Raw genomic sequence first — 7,277 nt, 5'->3', positions numbered from 1 at the left:
AGTGATGATATGAGTATTTCTATGATATCCTATGATTCTATACTATTGTTTGACATATTTGAATCATCTCCATTAAAAAAGAAAGCTGTCTTTATTCATATGGAACAAGGACAGACAGTTGAGGCTGTCAGAGTGAGTGGCGCCTATAGGATTAAGTCTATGCTAGTGGTTCTGAAAGTGGGGTCCAGGGTCACCCGAGGGTCCTTGAGAGGGGTCCAGAGGGGTCCCATCCCCCAGCAAACCTCATTCACTAGACCAGGGGTCCGCAAAAGATTTCATGTCACAGACTCCAAAACGATTGATTGATTGATAAGATGAAGTCCCAGGCTGGGGCTCAGTAGTGGGGGGAGCAGGGGTATTGATTACCCAGGACCCCAAGCAGAGGGAGAGCCCAGTCCCTAACGTGTCAGGACTAAAATGCCTTCTTTTGGTCCTCAAACGTGTATTCATAAATATTTTATACTTTTATTTCACACTGCGCTGGTTTTGAAATGGGGTTTGGTTGAAATCTACAAAACTGAAAACTTTCTCAAAAGTGTGATACACCACCTGCTGTGCTGTGTTATCTGAGGCAAGCTGGAATAAGCCGGAGTAAAATTGAACACGGTTGTGCAGATCCTCCCTGGATAGATTTTGATCTCGGAAATATTAGTGAAATTCTGGCTGACAGCTGATAAGCACTGCTGTAATTAAAATTTAGGGATGTGTACAATCCGATGATTGATCAGTAAATGAATGCGTGAAGGTGTGTTTGAGTTGTGGTCGGGTAGACATAGATTTTTGCCATAATGATGGTGTGGAGATGAGAGGAAAGTGGAGGGGGGGCCCACATTCAACTCCTGTGCTTAAGGCCCATAATTCCTACACCCCTGCTCCCCAGAGACCCATATGGGACGATTTAGTTGTTGGTTTAGTATTAAATCGTATATCTGTCTACGCTGCACATGGGAAGATGACAGTGGTGAGAGTGAAACCTATGAGGTTAGCACAATGAGAGAATGTAATGTGTCTTCATTTCTCTCTCTAAACTCATAAAACTCAGCGATGGCATCTGCTGGATAAGCATACTGTACAGCACAGAGTCGCTTGGGGACATACTGTACTACAACAGAGCGCAAAGAGCAAGAGAGGATTTTCCTTATTAGGGGGAAAGAGGCTGGCAGGCAGATGTTCAGGTCAGTGACTATCCACTGCTCTTTCAAAGAGCCTAAAGAAACTGATTTTCTCCAACTTTGAATAATGTGGTATTTGCCCTTGAACAGTTTTCATCTTTGGAGATGTAGTGGGAAAGGGAGCGTTAGGGAGCTGACATGACACTCTTAGTAGTGCGGGACGAGACTGACCAAAGAAATCGTATTGCGATACTTGTTTTAAATATTGTGATCGCAGGATGAATTGTAATACATGTGGACACAGAATACTTTTTCACAGAATGTTGTTTTACATCACTTGAAAAGATACAATTTGGATTTACATGCAGTTTGATAATTGCAGTAGCTACTATTGCAATTTCAATCATTGTTTGATTAATAGTGCAGCTCTACTTTGAATGGAACAACTCACAATAATACTACAATTTGCTATTCTCAATTAAGGCGAGGCACCACAGGTAAAACTGGCGATTTTGGCTGGACTGGTCAATTTCAGATATTATCATTTCATATCAACTACTGTAGTTTCATAAAATACACAAAACAATAATTAAAAAAAACCTAAATAGTTGGTTTATACATTTTTATCCAGCCAACCAACTTAACTTGGATAGCTACCAAATTTGACACGCTGCTTCATAATGAAAATATCTGTCACTTTTGGCTTCTTTTTTTATATCTTTTGTCATTTTTGTCATTTTGTGGTAAGGCTAGCATTTTGTATATAATTCATCAACATTACACATCTAAGGCTACGTTCAGACTGCAGGCAGAAGTGGCCCAAATCCAGATCTGTTTTATTTATAACAGTGTGAACAGCACAAATCACATGGAATCTTATCTTTTCAATTCTGATTTGGGCCACTTTCATATGTGGTCCTAAATCAGATACAGGTCTGATTTTTTGCAATGCGACCTCAGTCTGAACAGTCATATCGGAATTCATGTGACTTTTACGTCACTCTAGATCGACATTCGTCACAATTCTGCGCTGGCGGGAGTCACTCGGTGAATACAAACATGGAAGACAGCTGCGATGGAGGTAGTCAGTGGAGGGACAGTGAGGTGTTAGACCTCATAAGTATTTGGGGTGAAATTTTGGACGAAATCTGTTTCAGTGAAGCCATTCACGTCACGATCCCACCACTCCTGGCTCCGACTCCGCATCCACACACACCTCCGTACAGAAGTAGCAGCCATTGCTCCACAAAAAGCCATAATTAAAAATTTGGCTCTCTTTCTCCTCATCCTCGTCCTCGTTGTCATCTGCTCACGAATTCGCTGGCTTCCACATCAACTTATAAATGAAACCGTAAACGCTGACCTCAGTGGCCTCCATGTTTACTTCCGTACGACAGCGTGCTGCGTGTGACGTCTTTGTTATTGTTCTTTTGCTCATGCGGGTCAGTTCAGGACCGTGACCAGTTCACACTGGAATCTGATATTGGCCACATTTAAAAAATAATGTGAACAGCCAAACAAAAAAATCGGATCTGAGCAATAAATCCGAATTGAGCACTAAGACTTGCAGTGTGAATGTAGCCTCAATGACCAACTACTAGCGTAGTAAAAGTCATGAAAGGATTTTTTCCTATTAACCCATGGTGTCTCACCTTAAATTCAGTGCACTATACAGTAAGAAGTTCTTTTGTGGGAGCATTGAACTGTGCCTGCTGCATCTTATACACTGCAGCCAGAGCAGAATCAGGCAGTAGGCCCAGAAATACATGATAAAATCACTCTGTTATCTGGAAATGTACTCTCCGGACAGTAGGGAGGATTTATCTGCTGACTCAGCCTCTCATACAGATTAGCAAGGAGCAGTGTGTCACCTGAATGCAGATTTAGGGACAGGTAATTAAGGATTAAATCCTGCTGCAGCACATTGCCAGATCTTGCCAGCATGCACAGACTGTCCACCTCTAGATATTTCTCCATGTCTAAATAAAAAATTCTAAAGAAAACTAACTATTATAGTAAATTGATCAAACTGTCAATCAGAGGTAACAGATAAGCAGCTGCTTCAACAAGAGTTAAATGAATTATGCTGATGTCTTCTTGTCCATTGCACTTTTATTTTGCACCTTACTTAACCCTTTGGTGTATCACACTTGCTCTTGCACATGTCTTACGCATCTTACATCCTAAGAAAAATCTCTGCCTTCTAGATCTTAGCATGCTGTTGTCCATTGCACTTCTTCCTAACCAGGTTGCTTGCAAATAGGTGATTGATAGACACTAAGCTGTTTTTACTGTAGCCTAAAATCATCCATGTGTCCCTGGTTGATTGTTGGCTCCATGTGTTCCATGCTAACACTTTAGCATACACTATGTTGAGTGATAGTTGGCCATTAGCATTATCCAAAGAAAGAAGGCCTTTTAGTAATAAAAAGTTGTTAGTGGTTTTTATTCTATGTCCTATAGATTCATACATTTTAAAAATGTCATGCCGTGCGCTCATGGTTATGCCCTTCTCATAGACAATGAATGAAAGCGAACTGGGGTGCAACTGCTGTAACTTAACATTCACACAATACAAAGCGACTAAGAGTTTCTTATTTCCTAGTGTTGATCTCTTTTCAACCATGTTCATAGAATCACCTTTAAGGCGACTAACATTTTGTTTGAGAAAATTATAACTAGTAGAAGCTCTAAACCTAAATGAAAAATAATTTTAAATGTAAACTGCCAAGTCTGGCAGTTTTGTATAGTAGATTGGTAAAACTTCTGAAATAAAATATAAAAACAACCTACTGTTTTGAACTACAAGGGACTAGGCTACTTTTCCCGTTTCCATAGGGTGTGAAGGTGGTGGGTGATGGTAGACTATATATGGCTAAAAATCACTGTATAGTGGATGAGTATGTGGTTGTTCACCTAAAATAGTTCCAAGAATAAAATGTGTTACATTAGCTAAAGTGTTAGCATGGAGAACTACAGCCAATGATCTGCTGGATGATTTTGGTGTCTTTGTTCTCATCACTTAAAGAGGAAATTGACCAACAGGTCAATTTTATTCGTTTAACGGTAATTCTATGAACATTGGTTGAAAAGGGATCAACACTAGGAAATAAGAACTCGTCGCTTTGTATTGTGTGAAAGTTTTGTTACAGCAGTTGCACCCCAGTCCGCTTTCATTCATTGTGGGCATAACCATGTGCGCACGGCATGACGGGATAGGTAGTGACATGAACTACAGCCACAACGAGAAAAAGTTGAAAAATAATATTGCATAATTTATGCAAATGAGCATGACAATCGCAGCATGAGAACCAATCACAGTCGGGCAAAAAGTTGGAGATTGTTGGTCTTTCTGGTGTATAATGTTAACGGAGATAGCCTAAAATACTGCTAACTTTAGCTCTGGTGGCCTGAACAAGTAATGTTAGCTTCCTAGTCTAACTAGCTTCCAAATAGGCCACTAGCTAGCTAACTTGCTAGAGTAAAGCATAATTTCAAGATTACGTTTTCCATAAGCATGCTTTTGGTTAATATTTGGGTTAATAAAATTAAGAAAAAGATACAAAATAGGTCCCCATAAACAAATAATGTTACATAAACTGAGAATTTGCTCGAATGCTTGTCACCAAAACACACCCAGTTAACACCCGCAATCGACAAGTTTTGATCGAGCAAAGCGACTTGGTCTGCATGGTCTGCATGGACGGTCATAGTAGTACCACAATCTGCGCAGTGTACCAGTCCACCTTTCACTCATCAAACGTCTGTTGTGTTTATTTCAAGTTAGTCACTCCATTCAGTGTAACTACCTCATGGTACACTAGACCAGTGGTTCTCAACGTGGGGTCCGGGGACCACCAGGGTTCCTTGAGGGGGTTCCAGGGGGTCCCCAGCAAAATGAAGAAATGTTAAACTTCACCATTATTTCATTTACAAGAAGTTAAAACAGTTAGAGAATGTAGAAGAATGACTGTTTTGATCATATCTTCACTGTTATCTCTCTACCTACAATACAGATAGTCATGGAATTCTGGACAAAATCATATCTAACAATAAAAATATTCTCAGATTTGGGTCAGAGAGACAAAATCTCATCAAATGGGGGTCTGTGGCTCTAATGTGGACTAAATTAGGGGTCCTTGATATGAAAAAGGTTGAGAATCACTGCACTAGTAAACTACAACCACACTTTACAATGCAGCTATTAGACTACTTGTACATAGATACTGAAGTATATGGAGTGTATGGTCATATTTCCTGCATTGTCACTTTGCATTCTATGTGAGGTTGTACTATGTTAGTCTGTTAGAGCTCTGTTGTCCTGTAGCATATGCAGATAGGAGTTTTACTTCTACACACATTTCTCAGAGGCAGAGCGGCTCTAGAGGCCGAAATAATCTCATTGGTCGAGTTAAACCTCAGGACAAATTCCTGTACTTTTTTTTGAGCTTAGAGAATATAAAATGTCTGATTGTGATTCAAGCAAAGAGAGAACAGTCCTTTCTTTCTTTGCAGAGATTCTGTGCTTTTGTTGCAGGTATTACAGGGTGGAGACACCATCTATTTAATGCAGACTGTGTTTAGCGGAATGAAGGGTAAGTGACACTTAAGCTGAAAATGAAATAGAAAAAGCTGTGAAAATCACGCCACGCCAAAAGGTGGCGAGGCAACTAAGCTAAGCACCTTTCGTGAAATGGATAAACGAGGAGCTAAAACGAGAATCGCAGTAATTCTATTCTGGGGGGGGGGGGGGGGGGGGGGGGGGGAAATAAACTCATGAGCTTGCAACAGAAAAGAGGCATTTGCAGTTTGCTACTTCAAACCACCAAAAGCAATGCTTTTGGTGGCATGTGTGTGTGTGAGGGGAGGATATAATGATTGTGCAAGAACAAAGTCTACAATATGCATTATACTGAGAGTAAAAAAGCACAGCAGTGACTAGAGGCACACAAATCCAATTACAATAGCTATTACTCCCTCTACTGGTGGACGGCCATGAGGGACAATGGGAGGGATTTGTCCAAAATCCTCCTAAAACTAAAGTGGCTTCACCTTGTGCCCCTTTCACCAGAAGCATTTCTCAGCACATAACAACTCAACAGGCTTTGGGAAACTGGGGATTAGTGGCAGATGGCGGTTATCCTGAGAATTTGATTCCTGTGAACGGTTAGAATGAGAGTATGAGGCCGTTTGTACTGCACACAGTTGAAAGTGCATTGTAATCAAGTAGTTATTATCAGTTTGGGGTTGAGATACAGTTCCTCTTTATTAATTTTGTTCATCGTTGATTTGGAACACAGATCATAAATAGAAAGTTTAAGCTAAATAAATCACCTGGTTTAGAAGCATCTAGTTTGCCCTGACGAAAGCATGCTGCCAAATTGTTGTTTCTTTAAATCCAGGAAATCTGTGCAAGATGGTTATTTATAGTCCAGCGCATACTTATAATAAGAGGTCACAAAATTCAAATGTGAAAACTGTGTAAAATCACTTAAATGGCGTTGCGCCCAAGGTTTTCTTCACTAAAGATGATCAGAGTTCATTTTCATCGCCTTAAAATCTCAATCTCACCTCACTTCACTTCATACGGTGCTGTACAATATCAGCTGAATTTGAAAAAAAAAAGTGTAAGCAAAAGACGAAATAAAAAGGAGAAAAACTCCATATTGCAGGTGCTGTTGTAGGTCTAATTCCGTGATTCTCAACCTTTTTCATATCAAGGACCCCTAATTTAGTCCACATTAGAGCCACGGACCATTTGATGAGATTTTGTCTCTTGAACCCAAATCTGAGTATATTTTTATTGTTAGATATGATTTTGTCCAGAGTTCCATGACTATCTGTATTGTAGGTAGAGAGATAACAGTGAAACTATGATCAAAACAGTCATTCTTCTACATTCTCTAATTATGTTAACTTCTTGTAAATGAAATAATGCTGAAGTTTAACAAGAACCCCCTCAAGGACCCCGGTTGGTCCCCGGACCCCATGTTGACAACCACTGGTCTAATTCCATGAAACATCTGTGATGGCAGGTATCCAATTGATAATCCCACCAACCACCTGCCCTCAACCCCACCTGCACTCAACTATCCACGCTGGGATTCTACATGGTTGCATAGGCTAGATAGGGGCTGTTCCATTCTAATGTGTTGGTCTGTAAAT

This window comes from Centroberyx gerrardi, chromosome 14, assembly GCF_048128805.1.
Source record: "Centroberyx gerrardi isolate f3 chromosome 14, fCenGer3.hap1.cur.20231027, whole genome shotgun sequence".
NCBI classification, from domain to species: domain Eukaryota; kingdom Metazoa; phylum Chordata; class Actinopteri; order Beryciformes; family Berycidae; genus Centroberyx; species Centroberyx gerrardi.
The sequence above is the reverse complement of the archived record's forward strand: the minus strand, read 5'-3'. Positions refer to the sequence as shown.